This window comes from Panulirus ornatus, chromosome 25 (genome assembly GCF_036320965.1).
Source record: "Panulirus ornatus isolate Po-2019 chromosome 25, ASM3632096v1, whole genome shotgun sequence".
Taxonomy (NCBI): domain Eukaryota; kingdom Metazoa; phylum Arthropoda; class Malacostraca; order Decapoda; family Palinuridae; genus Panulirus; species Panulirus ornatus.
In genome coordinates, this window is record NC_092248.1 from 5471209 (window position 1) to 5490719 (window position 19511).

General features: G+C 46.1%; 1 protein-coding gene across 1 annotated transcript in view; it reads left to right on the top strand.

Moving 5' to 3' along the window:
* Positions 1–502: 502 nt before the first annotated feature.
* Positions 503–19511, top strand: part of LOC139757200 (innexin unc-9-like) — a 164298-nt gene continuing 145289 nt past the window's right edge. The window contains exon 1 of the mRNA XM_071677355.1: positions 503–714. The gene's annotated coding sequence lies outside the window, so the exon portion shown is untranslated. The remainder of the gene's footprint in view (positions 715–19511) is intronic.

The window sequence follows — 19511 nt, forward strand, 5'->3', positions numbered from 1 at the left end:
TCTGAAAACGTTAAACGAGAAATCACCAGACGTAAACAATCGACCCTCAAAACAGATCACGGTCAAAATCACCGTCAATGTTCCTTTCGTTACGACTGGATATATGCTAATATTCCTTCATAAACACGGGTCAATATTCGTAAAGTAGGAAACTAGATAGAAAAAATTATTGATCTGACGAGAGACAGCAGAAAGTCAGGCAGGGAACACCAATATACCAACACAATCGAACTTGGCTGCAAGGGAACCTTCCTGTCGAACCCTTAGATCTAACTAGAGCCCCAATGATCACTAGGTAGTTAGATAACCATCAGGACACTTAGGTGAGGTACTGTTCCAGTGGTTGTTAGGTGGTTAAATAAGAGGTTCAGCCACCGAGAGAGTGAAGCCTGTGCCGCGGAGTGGTCGTTTTGCGGAGACAGTGTTGACAAATTTGGACATCTTGGACGTCAAGGAAGATTGGCTGACCAAATTCCTCATTTTGCTGCGGGGCTTCAACGGTGTCGCTGGGCCACCGTCCCACTCGCCTACAGGACATTCCAAGTCTTCTTGTCTTTCGTGCAGTGTTTCAGAGGCCGTGGAGCTCGGGGGAAAACACGAGCCTCGACTGGTCAAAGCCTATGTACGTGAAGTGATTGTGAAGTGCTTTATGTAAGTGTCTGTATGATACGTTGCGTCGGTCGCTGGATACTTTGGTGGACTCCGGGTCAACAGGTGAGGTAGTCTGGATCATGGGTGCCTTGTCTCTGGTCTTAAACAGACTTTGATAATGGCAGTTTCGTTGTTGTGATCCTTATTTACGGTAGTTTAATGATGCAATTGCTATTGCCATTGCTACTAGCAGTTGTAGAAGTTGTGGTCATAGTAGGTGTAGACAGCTCGCCTCCCCCTTCTCTTGCCCTTCTACTAACACTACTACTACTACTACTACTACTACTACTACTACTACTACTACTACTACTACTACTACTACTACTACTACTTCTACTACCTATACTAGTACTATTACTACTATACCACTACTACTACTACTACTACTACTACTACTACTAATACTACTACTTCTACTACTACTTCTACTACCTATACTAGTACTATTACTACTATACCACTACTACTACTACTACTCCTACTATTACTACTTCAACTAATACTCACTGATACTACAGTTAGTAACATAAATATCCATTATAGCTGCTAAGGATTCTGTTGCATACTCCACAACAGTAACATATATCTAGAATTTCTAAAAAGTGTTTGTAAGTTTGACGGCGATATCTAATCTAATGTAGATATCCAGGGTTAGCTTTAGTTAGCTGGCTAGTTAGAAGGTCTTTAGGCTTAACGTATGCCAAGGTTCATTTAAGGCCGTCAATATGAACGTGTAATCACATATCGGATAATCTTAAACTCCTTCTTCAGGTGTTTGAGATGATTTTAAGGCTATACATAACCTCACAGCGTCTATGGCCCTTTTTGCTCTAGCTATCTTAGTATGTCTAGTTATCTAGGCTTATGCCTAGAAATTTTTTATGCATTTTATAATGTTACTCATCAATATGAAATATAAGATGTAGGTAACCTAATATTTACAGAAGTTAGTCATAAATATTCGTTTTCTCTGATACATTTTGTTTATGTTTTAGGGGTAGCTAAAGGAATATTTATTATTTTGAAATGTCATTCTTTGGTTGTCTAATTGTAGCATTTCACTATTTTGAGAGAGGTTTCTCTATATATAGAATACTAGGTTTATGTATTTATGTATATGATATATGAACTTGCTGTCATTACATGTGCCAACTTAGTGTTTTGATATGTGATATATAAGAATTATTTTGTGACGGTCTGTTGTTATCGCATGAGGTAAGTACCTGAATGTTAGATCAAGTAAGTATTGAGATCAGTTTTGATACATGGAATAATACGGTATATATCCATTAAAATTCGCAGTGGAGCACCCGAGTTGATCCTGGGTAACTGCTGCCTTTGTTCTTTATTTTAATTTCTTAGCTTCTTTTTCTTCACCTTGCTTTCAAAAGACCTCCAACAACCCTCTCCCAAATTCTTCAACTCCCAAAGCCTTTCTCTCCAATTCACATCTAGTTAGATTTTCCTGGCTTACTCTCCAGGCGCCTGCCAGATACATGGTCAGGGTGTATAGGTTGTCGGAATTATCATGTATTTCTGTAAACACAAAATTCAGAACGATATTGAGAGGCTGTGTGAAAACCTATATGTATTTGGTCAAAAAATTGCTCTAAAAGCACATGTATGATTATCAACCTGTGATGCAATTCATTTCAAAATAAAGGATTGAAAATCTGGTTTGTACCAAATAGATAGGAAGGGTTGTAGCATCATGCAAATGATCATTTATAATATCTTAAAGCAATTCTCCATTAGATAGGTCCTTATTTACGTCCTGATAAGGTAACTGGCAGTTTCATCATTACTTTAGTCAATTTTCTTAATCACCCAAACAATAGTTCACTAAACATTGCCTAAGTGGAATGTTTCCCTCATTTGCATAGAGATATTATAACCCAGCAGTATATACCAAAGATAAAGAAATTTAGAATGGTGAGGAATTAACATGATCAATAGAAAGTCAACTAAACTAGAGTAAATATGTAAAAGTTTTATGAATTCAATCAGGAAAAAGTCTTTTCAAAATCCGTTTCGTCTAATACGTTCCATTAATCTTAATTCCGTGCCTTTAATGACCTTGTAAAAACCAACATACATAATTACTGGTATTATCTCATATTTACCTTTGTATCCTTCTTATCTACACACGAAGGTAGATCCATTTTGAAGGACAATTTTGGTCTATATCTATCGTTATCAACATTTTAAGCTCAGTATGTAGTCTGTATACCCGCAGTGGAAACTGTGGGTCAGAAAACATAACACGACGACTTGGAAACTCATCTGTATTTATAAGCGACGTGGTTGAGTGTGGCGTCAGACCGCCAGAGGGCAGGGGCCGAGGTGGTCACGGTCAGTAAATCTGTCGGATCTTGTAGCATCAGCAGCCCCGCTCGGCCGCTCTCACTTGTTCTTTTAGAACTCTCCTTCCAGCGTAGTCATAAGGTGTTAAACTCTATATTAAAGACTTTATCTCTTTACTGGCTTTACTGTCTCCATGATTATGGTATAGACTTCGTAACTGCACAGACTTACAGAAAAGCAAAGAGGCGAATATATTAAGATACGTATAAATAGTTAGATAGATAGATAGATAGATAAAATGATAGGTTGATTGACTGATTGATTGAGTGATTGATTAATTGATTGATGATAGATAGATAGATAGGTAAATAGAGAGATAGAGAGATAGATAATCACTATTGAAATGCCATAAACATTAATACTAACATTATCATTTTCATCATATGGACAGTAAATCAGAATTATCATTATTGTTATTTATCTTTATAGTTTTATTAGATACGTTCACCATGTTTATCTTTATTGCCATAAGTATCTTTATCATCGTGGATGGAAGTATCTTTTGGCATTGCCATAAGTATCTTCACCTTCGTAATAAAGATATTTGTCTTCAAGAGACGTGGGTGGAAGAGATGTGGTGAGACAGATGGGAGGGGTGCTGGAGGGAAGGTGAAGGAGAGACCATAGAGGGAGGAGGAATTAGTGGAGGGACGATGAGGGAGGAACACAAGGGAAGGAGTGAGCGATGAAGGGAGGGTGAGGGAGGAACACAAGGGAAGGAGTGAGTGATGGAGGGAGGGTGAGGCAGAGACCACAGGAGAGGGAGTGATGGAGGGAGGGTGAGGGAGAGACCACAGGAGAGGGAGTGATGGAGGGAGGGTGAGGGAGAGACCACAGGAGAGGGAGTGATGGAGGGAGGGTGAGGGAGAGACCACAGGAGAGGGAGTGATGGAGGGAGGGTGAGGGAGAGACCACAGGAGAGGGAGTGATGGAGGGAGGGTGAGGGAGAGACCACAGGAGAGGGAGTGAGGGAGATTAGGGCGAGGCAGAGGCCACCTCGGACCTTACAGAGGAAGGTAGAGACAGAGGGAGACACCACAGGGGAGGAAGGGAGAGGAGGGTAAGGGAAATCGTCGTACTCAAAGGTCGTAATGTCGTGCTCAAGGGTCGTTACCGTCATGCTCAAGGGTCGTTACCGTCATGCTCAAGGGTCGTTACCGTCATGCTCAAGGGTCGTTACCGTCATGCTCAAGGGTCGTTACCGTCATGCTCAAGGGTCGTTACCGTCATGCTCAAGGGTCGTTACCGTCATGCTCAAGGGTCGTTACCGTCATGCTCAAGGGTCGTTACCGTCATGCTCAAGGGTCGTTACCGTCATGCTCAAGGGTCGTTACCGTCATGCTCAAGGGTCGTTACCGTCATGCTCAAGGGTCGTTACCGTCATGCTCAAGGGTCGTTACCGTCATGCTCAAGGGTCGTTACCGTCATGCTCAAGGGTCGTTACCGTCATGCTCAAGGGTCGTTACCGTCATGCTCAAGGGTCGTTACCGTCATGCTCAAGGGTCGTTACCGTCATGCTCAAGGGTCGTTACCGTCATGCTCAAGGGTCGTTACCGTCATGCTCAAGGGTCGTTACCGTCATGCTCAAGGGTCGTTACCGTCATGCTCAAGGGTCGTTACCGTCATGCTCAAGGGTCGTTACCGTCATGCTCAAGGGTCGTTACCGTCATGCTCAAGGGTCGTTACCGTCATGCTCAAGGGTCGTTACCGTCATGCTCAAGGGTCGTTACCGTCATGCTCAAGGGTCGTTACCGTCATGCTCAAGGGTCGTTACCGTCATGCTCAAGGGTCGTTACCGTCATGCTCAAGGGTCGTTACCGTCATGCTCAAGGGTCGTTACCGTCATGCTCAAGGGTCGTTACCGTCATGCTCAAGGGTCGTTACCGTCATGCTCAAGGGTCGTTACCGTCATGCTCAAGGGTCGTTACCGTCATGCTCAAGGGTCGTTACCGTCATGCTCAAGGGTCGTTACCGTCATGCTCAAGGGTCGTTACCGTCATGCTCAAGGGTCGTTACCGTCATGCTCAAGGGTCGTTACCGTCATGCTCAAGGGTCGTTACCGTCATGCTCAAGGGTCGTTACCGTCATGCTCAAGGGTCGTTACCGTCATGCTCAAGGGTCGTTACCGTCATGCTCAAGGGTCGTTACCGTCATGCTCAAGGGTCGTTACCGTCATGCTCAAGGGTCGTTACCGTCATGCTCAAGGGTCGTTACCGTCATGCTCAAGGGTCGTTACCGTCATGCTCAAGGGTCGTTACCGTCATGCTCAAGGGTCGTTACCGTCATGCTCAAGGGTCGTTACCGTCATGCTCAAGGGTCGTTACCGTCATGCTCAAGGGTCGTTACCGTCATGCTCAAGGGTCGTTACCGTCATGCTCAAGGGTCGTTACCGTCATGCTCAAGGGTCGTTACCGTCATGCTCAAGGGTCGTTACCGTCATGCTCAAGGGTCGTTACCGTCATGCTCAAGGGTCGTTACCGTCATGCTCAAGGGTCGTTACCGTCATGCTCAAGGGTCGTTACCGTCATGCTCAAGGGTCGTTACCGTCATGCTCAAGGGTCGTTACCGTCATGCTCAAGGGTCGTTACCGTCATGCTCAAGGGTCGTTACCGTCATGCTCAAGGGTCGTTACCGTCATGCTCAAGGGTCGTTACCGTCATGCTCAAGGGTCGTTACCGTCATGCTCAAGGGTCGTTACCGTCATGCTCAAGGGTCGTTACCGTCATGCTCAAGGGTCGTTACCGTCATGCTCAAGGGTCGTTACCGTCATGCTCAAGGGTCGTTACCGTCATGCTCAAGGGTCGTTACCGTCATGCTCAAGGGTCGTTACCGTCATGCTCAAGGGTCGTTACCGTCATGCTCAAGGGTCGTTACCGTCATGCTCAAGGGTCGTTACCGTCATGCTCAAGGGTCGTTACCGTCATGCTCAAGGGTCGTTACCGTCATGCTCAAGGGTCGTTACCGTCATGCTCAAGGGTCGTTACCGTCATGCTCAAGGGTCGTTACCGTCATGCTCAAGGGTCGTTACCGTCATGCTCAAGGGTCGTTACCGTCATGCTCAAGGGTCGTTACCGTCATGCTCAAGGGTCGTTACCGTCATGCTCAAGGGTCGTTACCGTCATGCTCAAGGGTCGTTACCGTCATGCTCAAGGGTCGTTACCGTCATGCTCAAGGGTCGTTACCGTCATGCTCAAGGGTCGTTACCGTCATGCTCAAGGGTCGTTACCGTCATGCTCAAGGGTCGTTACCGTCATGCTCAAGGGTCGTTACCGTCATGCTCAAGGGTCGTTACCGTCATGCTCAAGGGTCGTTACCGTCATGCTCAAGGGTCGTTACCGTCATGCTCAAGGGTCGTTACCGTCATGCTCAAGGGTCGTTACCGTCATGCTCAAGGGTCGTTACCGTCATGCTCAAGGGTCGTTACCGTCATGCTCAAGGGTCGTTACCGTCATGCTCAAGGGTCGTTACCGTCATGCTCAAGGGTCGTTACCGTCATGCTCAAGGGTCGTTACCGTCATGCTCAAGGGTCGTTACCGTCATGCTCAAGGGTCGTTACCGTCATGCTCAAGGGTCGTTACCGTCATGCTCAAGGGTCGTTACCGTCATGCTCAAGGGTCGTTACCGTCATGCTCAAGGGTCGTTACCGTCATGCTCAAGGGTCGTTACCGTCATGCTCAAGGGTCGTTACCGTCATGCTCAAGGGTCGTTACCGTCATGCTCAAGGGTCGTTACCGTCATGCTCAAGGGTCGTTACCGTCATGCTCAAGGGTCGTTACCGTCATGCTCAAGGGTCGTTACCGTCATGCTCAAGGGTCGTTACCGTCATGCTCAAGGGTCGTTACCGTCATGCTCAAGGGTCGTTACCGTCATGCTCAAGGGTCGTTACCGTCATGCTCAAGGGTCGTTACCGTCATGCTCAAGGGTCGTTACCGTCATGCTCAAGGGTCGTTACCGTCATGCTCAAGGGTCGTTACCGTCATGCTCAAGGGTCGTTACCGTCATGCTCAAGGGTCGTTACCGTCATGCTCAAGGGTCGTTACCGTCATGCTCAAGGGTCGTTACCGTCATGCTCAAGGGTCGTTACCGTCATGCTCAAGGGTCGTTACCGTCATGCTCAAGGGTCGTTACCGTCATGCTCAAGGGTCGTTACCGTCATGCTCAAGGGTCGTTACCGTCATGCTCAAGGGTCGTTACCGTCATGCTCAAGGGTCGTTACCGTCATGCTCAAGGGTCGTTACCGTCATGCTCAAGGGTCGTTACCGTCATGCTCAAGGGTCGTTACCGTCATGCTCAAGGGTCGTTACCGTCATGCTCAAGGGTCGTTACCGTCATGCTCAAGGGTCGTTACCGTCATGCTCAAGGGTCGTTACCGTCATGCTCAAGGGTCGTTACCGTCATGCTCAAGGGTCGTTACCGTCATGCTCAAGGGTCGTTACCGTCATGCTCAAGGGTCGTTACCGTCATGCTCAAGGGTCGTTACCGTCATGCTCAAGGGTCGTTACCGTCATGCTCAAGGGTCGTTACCGTCATGCTCAAGGGTCGTTACCGTCATGCTCAAGGGTCGTTACCGTCATGCTCAAGGGTCGTTACCGTCATGCTCAAGGGTCGTTACCGTCATGCTCAAGGGTCGTTACCGTCATGCTCAAGGGTCGTTACCGTCATGCTCAAGGGTCGTTACCGTCATGCTCAAGGGTCGTTACCGTCATGCTCAAGGGTCGTTACCGTCATGCTCAAGGGTCGTTACCGTCATGCTCAAGGGTCGTTACCGTCATGCTCAAGGGTCGTTACCGTCATGCTCAAGGGTCGTTACCGTCATGCTCAAGGGTCGTTACCGTCATGCTCAAGGGTCGTTACCGTCATGCTCAAGGGTCGTTACCGTCATGCTCAAGGGTCGTTACCGTCATGCTCAAGGGTCGTTACCGTCATGCTCAAGGGTCGTTACCGTCATGCTCAAGGGTCGTTACCGTCATGCTCAAGGGTCGTTACCGTCATGCTCAAGGGTCGTTACCGTCATGCTCAAGGGTCGTTACCGTCATGCTCAAGGGTCGTTACCGTCATGCTCAAGGGTCGTTACCGTCATGCTCAAGGGTCGTTACCGTCATGCTCAAGGGTCGTTACCGTCATGCTCAAGGGTCGTTACCGTCATGCTCAAGGGTCGTTACCGTCATGCTCAAGGGTCGTTACCGTCATGCTCAAGGGTCGTTACCGTCATGCTCAAGGGTCGTTACCGTCATGCTCAAGGGTCGTTACCGTCATGCTCAAGGGTCGTTACCGTCATGCTCAAGGGTCGTTACCGTCATGCTCAAGGGTCGTTACCGTCATGCTCAAGGGTCGTTACCGTCATGCTCAAGGGTCGTTACCGTCATGCTCAAGGGTCGTTACCGTCATGCTCAAGGGTCGTTACCGTCATGCTCAAGGGTCGTTACCGTCATGCTCAAGGGTCGTTACCGTCATGCTCAAGGGTCGTTACCGTCATGCTCAAGGGTCGTTACCGTCATGCTCAAGGGTCGTTACCGTCATGCTCAAGGGTCGTTACCGTCATGCTCAAGGGTCGTTACCGTCATGCTCAAGGGTCGTTACCGTCATGCTCAAGGGTCGTTACCGTCATGCTCAAGGGTCGTTACCGTCATGCTCAAGGGTCGTTACCGTCATGCTCAAGGGTCGTTACCGTCATGCTCAAGGGTCGTTACCGTCATGCTCAAGGGTCGTTACCGTCATGCTCAAGGGTCGTTACCGTCATGCTCAAGGGTCGTTACCGTCATGCTCAAGGGTCGTTACCGTCATGCTCAAGGGTCGTTACCGTCATGCTCAAGGGTCGTTACCGTCATGCTCAAGGGTCGTTACCGTCATGCTCAAGGGTCGTTACCGTCATGCTCAAGGGTCGTTACCGTCATGCTCAAGGGTCGTTACCGTCATGCTCAAGGGTCGTTACCGTCATGCTCAAGGGTCGTTACCGTCATGCTCAAGGGTCGTTACCGTCATGCTCAAGGGTCGTTACCGTCATGCTCAAGGGTCGTTACCGTCATGCTCAAGGGTCGTTACCGTCATGCTCAAGGGTCGTTACCGTCATGCTCAAGGGTCGTTACCGTCATGCTCAAGGGTCGTTACCGTCATGCTCAAGGGTCGTTACCGTCATGCTCAAGGGTCGTTACCGTCATGCTCAAGGGTCGTTACCGTCATGCTCAAGGGTCGTTACCGTCATGCTCAAGGGTCGTTACCGTCATGCTCAAGGGTCGTTACCGTCATGCTCAAGGGTCGTTACCGTCATGCTCAAGGGTCGTTACCGTCATGCTCAAGGGTCGTTACCGTCGTGCTCAAGGATCGTTATCGTCGTGCTCAAGGGTCGTTACCGTAAGTGCTCACGGGTCGTTACCGTCATGCTCAGGGGTCGTTACTGTCTTGCTCAAGGGTCGTTACCGTCGTACTCAAGGGTCGTTACCGTAAGTGCTCACGGGTCGTTACCGTAAGTGCTCACGGGTCGTTACCGTCATGCTCAAGGGTCGTTACTGTCGTGTCTCAGATTCGTACCGTCGTTCTCAATTATCGTAAGATCGTGAGCGAGGTCAATACTCGTCGTGTCCGGTAGTCGTACCGACGTACTCAACGGTCGCTCTGTCGTGTTAAGTGGTCGTATCGTCGTACTCAAAGGTCGTAATGTCGTGCTCAAGGTAGTACAGTCGTACCTAAACAGTAAACATTAAACCCTGATTTCCAGCACACACAACTGGCACAAGACCTTGAATCCCAGTTCGAGACAGAGACCGACACCGTTTCGAATCACAGTCACTATTTTTCTTTTTTCTCTTGTCATCTTCGCTGGAAATAATGACGAAGAATATGCTACCAAAGTGACGCACGGTTCGTCCAGGGGCTCATCAGAAGATACCTGTTGTGTCCTCAACACCAGACAATGTGGGGGCGTCCCTCTCTCCACCAGGAGGGGCTTTGTTGTCTCGCCTGATTGCCAGGAAAGCATTTCATAGTCTCAGTGATTCGAACCTTCCGCAATATGGCAAATCCCCAACCGATGGCTGAATGAAAGATTTTTCTCTCCCTCCCCCACCACGTCTTTTTCTTTCGTCTTTCACCGGTAGTTTGTCCAGGATGGAACCTTAACTTTAATGGGTGAATTCAGGGGGGTCAGAGAAATGCGTGTGTATTGACTTTAAATGGGGGGGATAATTCGCGTCTATATAGGGAGGGTCTGGGTGTGAACTGGGGTAAGGTCTAGTGTGTTTCCAACTGCGGTCGGCGTGTATCTGTTTGCGCAATGTACGCCTCTCTCTCTCTCTCTCTCTCTCTCTCTCTCTCTCTCTCTCTCTCTCTCTCTCTCTCTCTCTCTCTCTCTCGACGGGCACATAACTCCCACGATTTCGTCTTCGTAACTGTACATGTTCCTGCGGTGAGCGACACGCGCTGAACGTTTTCGTTCCCTGGCGTAAGCCACATCGCTATCTACCTTGAATTATCCTCTATCTACCCCCAAGCCATCTGACTGTCTACTCCTCAAACCACCACGCTATCTACCCTTAAGCCACCTGGCCCTCTACTCCTCAATCCACCACGCTATCTACCCCCAATCCAATTCACTATCTACCTACAAGCCACTCCACTATCTACTCCTGAGCCACCACCATTATCTACTCCCGACCCACCCCATTATCTACCCCCAGGCCACCCCTCTATCTACTGGCGCTGGGGGTCTTCTAAATGGTCAGAAACGACCCAAAAGCTCCTAAGGTCCCTCCTTAATGTCCTAAGTCTGGGAAATACGATGATTGTAACCACTGATGATAGTGCTATGTTGCAGTTCTGGTTTGGAGGTGTTGGTGGGAGGGAGTGGAGAGAGGGAGGGAAGGAGGGAGGGCTGTTAATAGAGGGTGGAGACTGGCCAGCGGATGATCAATATGAGAGATAATACGATTATACCATAAACTGACTGACCTGCCCCATCTCTCTCTCTCTCTCTCTCTCTCTCTCTCTCTCTCTCTCTCTCTCTCTCTCTCTCTCTCTCTCTCTCTCTCTCTCTCTCGGCACCTCGCACGTCTTGCCCTAAAAGATACCACTGAAACGATCACATCCACTGGTATTATTCTCCTCCTCAGTGTCAGATGGTCTCCAGTACAACCACTGAGGATCGAGCCTTGATTGTTATTCTTGTAAGTGGCTGTTGTCGTTGGTAGAAACTGTAGGTGGGAGTTGTTGTAGATGGGTAGGTGGGTGCCGTTGTAGGTAGGTATTGTAGGTGGGTGTTTTTGCAGGCAGATATTGTAAGTGGGTGTTTGTTGTCAGTGGGTTTTGTTGTAGGTGTTTGTTTTGGCAGGTGGATGTTGATACAGTTGTAGGTGGGTTTACTGCAGTGGTGACGTTATAGGTGGTTATAGTTGTAGGTGGGTGTTATAGGTTAATATAATTCCATCCTTTCAAGTGGGTACTGGAGCTGGGTGTGAGTGAAGACCAACATACAAGTAAATGGTATTGTTGTATGCAGATACTGTACATGGGTGCCATCAGAGTAGACGCTACATGGGTATTCCTAGGGAACAATAGGGTTGTTGAGATGGGATGCTGGTGATCTGAACCTATACTCACTCCGTCTAACTCTAACTAAACAAGTTTAGGTAAAGGGATCAGACAATGGTCATTGTAACTAATCACATGAAACACTGATCATATGAAATGCTGAATGCATTTAATAACTTGTATATAGGTGACAAACGTCGTAAGATATTATAGTAGAAGAAAAAGTAATCGCTTAATCTCTTCCATTCTTTCCTTCGTACTTAGTGAAAGACCCCCTAAAATCCATCGCCTTCAGCGGAATACAATGGCGCATGAAATTCATCATTTTTTTCCCCCCTCCTCTCTTTCTCTCTCTTTTTTTTTCTTCTCATCGTTAGGACTTCCAATCATAAGAATTTAACGAGGACTAAGGATGATTTACGCTTTAATTTCGCTGAATAGACCGTCCCTTCCGGAGTCCTGCATTGGTGAGCAATTAATCGAATCATTAAATTGGAGATGATCGGAATGGTGAAGTAAAAGATGGGTGGATATATTTTTTTGGTGTGTGTGTGTGTGTCGTTCATGCGAGGATAGGAACGAGTCTCCTTCCGTGGTGGCTGTCGAACTCAGAGGGACGAGGCTAGGTGAGGATAGACACAGGTCTCTCTTCATGGTTGCTGGCAAGCTAGAAGGATCTTCTAGTCCTTGTTTTCTACGAGGGGAAAAAGATATGACATATGGTAAAGGGGGTCATTCCAATTTTTGCTCTGCCAATGAAAAGTTATTTGACGACATTTTCAAGGTATTTTGATATTCTTTTTCTCTAAGTTTTGTCAACTTCGCGATCGTGGAAGATTGAAGGTTGGGGAAATTCGCTGACGAAAAGGAGGAAGACGTGTGGTTTGACCTGATCCAGAGAGGAGGAGGGGAAGCAGGTAGCCAAGTGTTGTCTGATTTCTGGAGACGAAAGGATATTGTCCTGTCTCATAAGAACTCCGTCTGATATCCCTTATTGGCCTTATTTTCCCTTCCATTTACAATCGGAGTCTTATTTTTTCCCTTACTTTCATCCAAGATTGGAGCCTCCAATCAATCCCTGGTGAATCCTTGTCGAACCCTGGTGGTTTCTGTCGAACTCTGGTGAATCCTGTAGAGCCCTGGTGAATCCTACAGAGTCCTGGTGAGCCCTGTAGAGCCCTGGTGAATCCTGCAGAGCCCTGGTAAATCCTATAGAGACCTGGTGAATCCTGCAGAGCCCTGGTGAATCCTTCAGAGCCCAGGTGAATCCTGCATAGCCCAGGTGAATCTTGCAGAGTCCTGGTGCCCTGTAGAGCCCTGGTGAATCCTGCAGAGCCCTGGTGAATCCTGTAGAGTCCTGGTGCCCTGTAGAGCTCTGGTGAATCCTGCAGAGCCCAGGTGAATCTTGCAGAGCCCAGGTGAATCTTGCAGAGTCCTGGTGCCCTGTAGAGCTCTGGTGAATCCTGCAGAGCCCTGGTGAATCCTGTAGAGTCCTGGTGCCCTGTAGAGCCCTGGTGAATCCTGCAGAGCCCAGGTGAATCTTGCAGAACCCTGCTAATCGTCGAATCAACCCAACATGGCGGCTTGTGTGGGGGTAAAATCGACTTCCATCGTGAGATCCAATAAAGTGCGATCGTGGCTCCTTCCCTAATTTTTCATTCATCAGCGGAAAGACTGTCCTTCCCACCACCCTGCGTTCTCCTCCCTTTTTCTCAGTGGTTCCCCCGAGAGTGGATGCAAATAGGAGAGAAAGAAAATGGGAAGGAGGAAAAAAATAAAAAGTGTGGAAGGTAGGAAGGGATTGGGGTGAGGAGGTAAAGGAAGGAGAGAGAGAGAGAGAGAGAGAGAGAGAGAGAGAGAGAGAGAGAGAGAGAGAGAGAGAGAGAGAGAGAGAGAGAGAGAGTATAAGATAGAAATAACTAGGTATAATGTCTACTTCAGTTATATGGAGCCAGACGTATAGAACACACACACACACACACACACACACACACACACACACACACACACACACACACACACACACACGTACACTCTCTCTCTCTCTCTCTCTCTCTCTCTCTCTCTCTCTCTCTCTCTCTCTCTCTCTCTCTCTCTCTCTCTCTCTCTCCCACTGCCTTATCTCTGCTCTCACAGCCAGCGCTCTGTTGCTGCCACATCACAGCCCATCTGCTTCACTTGTCTGGACTCAACCCAGGGGAATGGCTTTTCGCAACTTCAGGTACTTTTCCACAAGCCCAGTGTTGACGCCCCACAGTTATACAGGTAACACATTCTTGACTCTCCCTCATCGTAAGCGCGTTCTCCCGTAACACAGTCCGTAGCTTTTTCGTACATTGAAACACAGACGTCTTTTGATGGCATGCGAAGAAATTTCAAGGGAATGCCAGCAGAAAACAGACCCTTGGGTCTGACTGTATAAGAAGATGTTCAAGGAAAGAGTGATAGAGAAGTACCAGCGAGAGTGTTAAAGAAAATGAGAATAAAGGATTATGAGGAAAATATGACTTACGTTATTGAGGTAAAGATATGGAAGGATGAAGAGTAAGAGGCTTAAGGAATGAAGACGATGGTACGTAGAGGGAGAAAAAGGACTTAGAAGAAACGGAAGGTGACAAGAGACAAAGGAACTGAAGGAAGAGATAAAGGAGGAGGAGAAGGAGGAGGAGGAGGAGGAAAAAAAGGATGGCAAGATGGAATAGATGAAGAAGAAAATGGAAGGATGGGCAAAAGAGGAAGAGAAGACATAGAAATAGACAGCAACTGTTGCTCAGGACGAGTGACAAATACTTAGAGGAAATGCTGGAGAAAAAGTCAAAGGAAGCCGCAGTAATACTGGCTTGTGGTCCCCCATCCAGGTGACAGGAAGGTGTACTGGGAGGGGTAGATGGGTGTCGTGCCGGGAGGGGAGGATGTACTGGGAGGGGATAATATGGTAGTGGTGCTAGGAGGTGAGGTTGTACTGGGAGAGAGGTATTGGTTGATGGTGGCACCGGGAAGGATAGAGAGTAGTGTTACTGGGAGAAAGGGAGAGAGGATATTGATCATGGTGGTACTGGGAGAAAGGGAGAAAGGATATTGATCATGGTGGTACTGGGAGAAAGGGAGAGAGGATATTGATCATGGTGGTACTGGGAGAAAGGGAGAAAGGATATTGATCATGGTGGTACTGGGAGAAAGGGAGAGAGGATATTGATCATGGTGGTACTGGGAGAAGGATTTGTGGGTATTACCGGGAAGAGGTGGTTGGGAAGAGGGAGGGTGAGTGAGGGAGGGATGTGGGATGTAGGACGGTAAGGTGCCCATGTAAGGATGAGAACACAGAGGACGTAAACCTCTTGGTTGCCACTGTGTAGAGTTAGAGCTCCAAGAAGCGTAATAACATCTCCTCCAACACCGTAGCGTTAGAGCATAGAGAGGTACATGGCCTCCTGAGTTCTCACATAGAGTTAGAGCCAGCCTAAGGAGGGTTTGTATAGTCCGTGGGCGCCTTTCTAGAGGGACAGGTTAGTGCCACCTGCTGGAAACAGACAGTGGCATGTAGTGCCTACAGGCAACCCCAGAGGGGCCATAGTTCTACGCAATTGACTTTAATCACCCAAGAAGCCGTCCGGGTGATCCCAATTGGCTGTAAATTACGACTAATCACCTACAGACTAATTATCTCTGGACCTACGGTGTGTAGACTTGATGTTCCGTCTTAGCCAAACTATATATATATATATATATATATATATATATATATATATATATATATATATATATATATATATATATATATATATATATATATATATGTGTGTGTTTTATTGGTTTCAGTTACCTATTATGTCTTAGAATATGCCTCAGCTTGCCTTAATATGCCTTATCTTACTTTAAGATATGCCTCAATATGTCTTATCTTGCTTTAAGATATAGCTCACCTTGCCTTAACTTATAGATCTTTGTCTATGACTCCAATATTTTCCTTACCCTAATTCGCTCATGATGATAAATATTACCTGTTTATGATCTCTCTCTCTCTCTCTCTCTCTCTCTCTCTCTCTCTCTCTCTCTCTCTCTCTCTCTCTCTCTCTCCCTTCGTCTGCAAGTAAGGAATCCTTCTTCTCTCTCTAAAGTAAGGTCATCAGTCTTTTCTTGGATATTCTTTTTTAACGTTCTGGGTCAAGATTACTTTTGTTTGGAGGCACAGAGGACACTGTTGTGTGAAGGGAAAAAAGCGGATAACAGTTTGATTCGTCCAGGTATCCGATATTTCGAATGTAAACCACAAATCAGTTTGTTTTCGTCAGTCCAACTCCTGTAGTTCGCAAGCCAGTCACTAGGAGCGCTACTTCCATTGTTTACATCGCTTGTGGTGGTCAAGTGTGTCCTGCCTTGTTAGAAATATCTACGAGCGAAAGTATCTGTAATCTTAACACGACATCTGATAATGGTGAATGGTACCATCCACATATCCGGATTTATCCGGATATCAGATCATATCCGAGCCCAGGTTTAATTAGGATCGGATAATAGGTTTTCTACTGCACATATACAGATGTTTCATTGTAATGCCGTCTGCTGGCAATGCAAAGAGAAACCTCTCATGTCTTTGCAATGGTTCGATATTGGCAGTGAGTGGACGTGGCATCTCTTTCTGACACCTGACCACCACAGATGTGGTAGACCAGACGGGAAAACCAATTGATATTATTTTACAGTTTTGGATTTGCGAGATCCCGATCATCCTCTTTCTGGGGTTGAGATCCTGTTAAAGGCGGTGTAGCAGCTGCGTGAGGCGGTAAGCTCGGTGGTTCTAGGTCTTCTGGGGGGGGGAACCTACTGGGTTTTCTTGCGTTCGAAGTGCGATTACGCCTAGGTCGCGGCGTATCGTCGTCCGAAGGGTTGGTACGCCTTGGGTTCGCGGCGTATCGTCGTCCGAAGGGTTGGTATGCCTTGGGTTCGCAGCGTATCGTCGTTTGAAGGGTCGGTACGCCTGGGCAACACAGGGGCGTCGGGGTTTTGTCATAAGTGAGGTGGTTTGGAGGTGCCACCACCAGCCACCAACCAACCTCCCAACCCACTTTGGACTCAAAGACGCCAGTGCTGGTGTTGGTGGGGGAGGGCACAAAGAAGGTGGTATCTTCTGTCTGTGTTTACGAGGTATGTGTCAATAGGTGTTTTATTCCCCCCCTCCCTCTCTCTCTCTCTCTCTCTCTCTCTCTCTCTCTCTCTCTCTCTCTCTCTCTCTCTCTCTCTCTCTCTCGTTAAAAAAGATGTTTAATACTGTAAGCAGAGGCAGAGGGCTAGTGGAAAAAATCTCAACACGAAGACGGTACCAGTGAAGAGATCGAGTATCTTAAACATAAACCACCGTAAAGAGAGGTCACAGATGATCTTGAAACCCCCAAGCAATATCGTAAATGAACCAGGGACGAAAAATAAACCTGGGAATAAAGGCCAAACTTACAGTAAACTCACAGAGAGGGTGACCCATGTAGTGTTAGACCATAGAGAAAGTGACCTATGTAATGATAAACCCAGAGATATCAAGTCAGAAAGCCTCTGAATCCCTTGGGTTCTCTAAAAGGAATTCAAACCCAATCATGTCACTTAGAATTGAAATCCTTATATCCACCTTCGCAACAAGAGACGCTATTTCTCACACTCACAGTGGGAAGGTTGGGCAAAGTCTTCTCCTAAAGACATAAGACCAGATCGCATGTAAGTGGTTCAAGAACTCTTAAAAGGGATTAAGGAAACACTGAGCTGCTAGTGAGGATACTCCTTTGTTAATCCCTTCTGGTCCGGCTGAGCAACTTGGATTCGGATCCTTTTTCAGGGCATTAGGCGATGCTTGCACGTCGGGGGAGGAGATTCTCACTTCCGCAGGTGTATATAAATGCTAAACAGGGAGATGTTATTCCGAGAGAGGGATTACACAGATCTTTAGGGACACGTTGGTTCGATAATTAGGGTCAGGTTCTCAAGACATTGTGTGGAATCCAGTCCAGTTATTTCTCACTTCAGGGACCTTCAGGTTATGTCGGAAAAATAAACTCTACATCAACCCCATATTTTCCCAAAGATGAAGGGTGTTTTTTTGCCCAAGTAGACCTCTCTCTCTCTCTCTCTCTCTCTCTCTCTCTCTCTCTCTCTCTCTCTCTCTCTCTCTCTCTCTCTCTTCCTCCATTACTTGAACTATCGCCTATTTTCTACTCCTGTGCGTTCAATCGAACTCCAAATCACAATCATGTCTAGGTCGAACTTAACAAGGTCATCCCATATATATATATATATATATATATATATATATATATATATATATATATATATATATATATATATATAAATTCGTTGTCTTTCCCATAACTTTTCCTTCCCTTTGGTGTTTGTTGCCGAAGCTTTTTATGTTTCGCCAAGACCCATACATCAACCTCCGTCTCAAATTGACCATAAAAAGACCCCAGATCCCCATACATCCTCCTAACAGCCCAAACATATCCACCCCCAGAGAATTCTCCTTCACGGGAAGATATACTGTATTGCCTCCTTCTATATCACATAGCTTGGAACACAGAGAGGAATAGACCCTTGTTATAGAAATTGACACAGATAAGACTATATAGATATGGAAGACCTTTGCGTACATGTAAAATGGTATATAGATATATAGATCTATACAGAGCAGTAGCTTAGTAATCTACAGGTTTCCCCCTCTATGAAAATACTGAAGTGTTTAATGAATTTATACAGTAAGGGTGTGAGGGTGTAAGGGAAGGGTCAGTGTCAATAATGTATGGGGTGTGTATGAATGTATGAGGATATTGTAGGTAAGATTTTTGAGTTTGTTTACTCATACATGAGAATAACATGAGTTTATGAGGATACAAAGTGTACCTCGATATGTTTAAAGTGTGTACATGGGGAATGTGTGTGTGTGTGTGTGTGTGTGTGTGTGTGTGTGTGTGTGTGTGTATGTGTGTGTATGTGCTACTTATGCATACACACATTCCAATGTTTATTGCTCAAAAACATTCTTTAATTCCATTTTACTGCTGATAATTCCTCATTGTCCTTTGGGTTGACTATGGTCAACATTTTCTACTCATAGGATACAGCATTTATCATTATGATAATACATTTTCTTTAGTCTTGAGAATGAGTATTGATATTTCCTGTTAGTCTAGGCACCCTATTTCATTCATTTCCAATTACTTATCAGTCCCTACTTTTTCTTCTTTTCTTCCATTGTTCTATTACTGCCATTCAACTCCATTTTCAGAAAGGTTCACTCCCTCCCCTGTCAAAATGTATTCGGAAGAGTATATTGAAAAGTATCACGTTTTTACTTCTTCCATTTTTCACCAGAACTTCCCCTTTGAATTCTGTGGTCGACCAATTGTTTTTTTTTCTTCTCTCTCCCTTCAAACGCTTCCCTACATCACCATTGTACTCATGTTCCTTCTGTTCTGTACGTGTGTACTATTCAATATGTTCTCTGTTCTCTTTTCATAATTTTACTTCGTTCTCTGTTATATATTTCTATTTCAATCAACTCTTCTCATTGTAAGTTCTCCATTTTTAATTTTCTAATATTTCAATTTTTTTTCCTAATTTCATATTTTCTTTTCTTTACTAAACCTTTCACTCTTCTAAAGCTTTTTGACTTTTCTTATATTTTCTTACTTTCTTTTCTTCATTTGTCTTTTTATTTACTTTCCATGATTTCTGTTTTCATCTGAGTTATTACTTTCTGTCCTCCATAATATATCTTTATCCTTCTCTTTGCTATTGCTTTTCTACATCCGTTTTTAGCTCTGAATTTCTAATCCTCTTTTTTGTATCCTCTCCATTTCTATCACCTGTTCCTTCCTTCCCATCTACTATTCTCGATCTCTCTTCCTGTCTATCATCTGTTCCTTCCTTCCCATTTACTGCCCTTGATCTTTCTTCCTGTCTATTCTACCTCCCATTACAGCTATGCATCT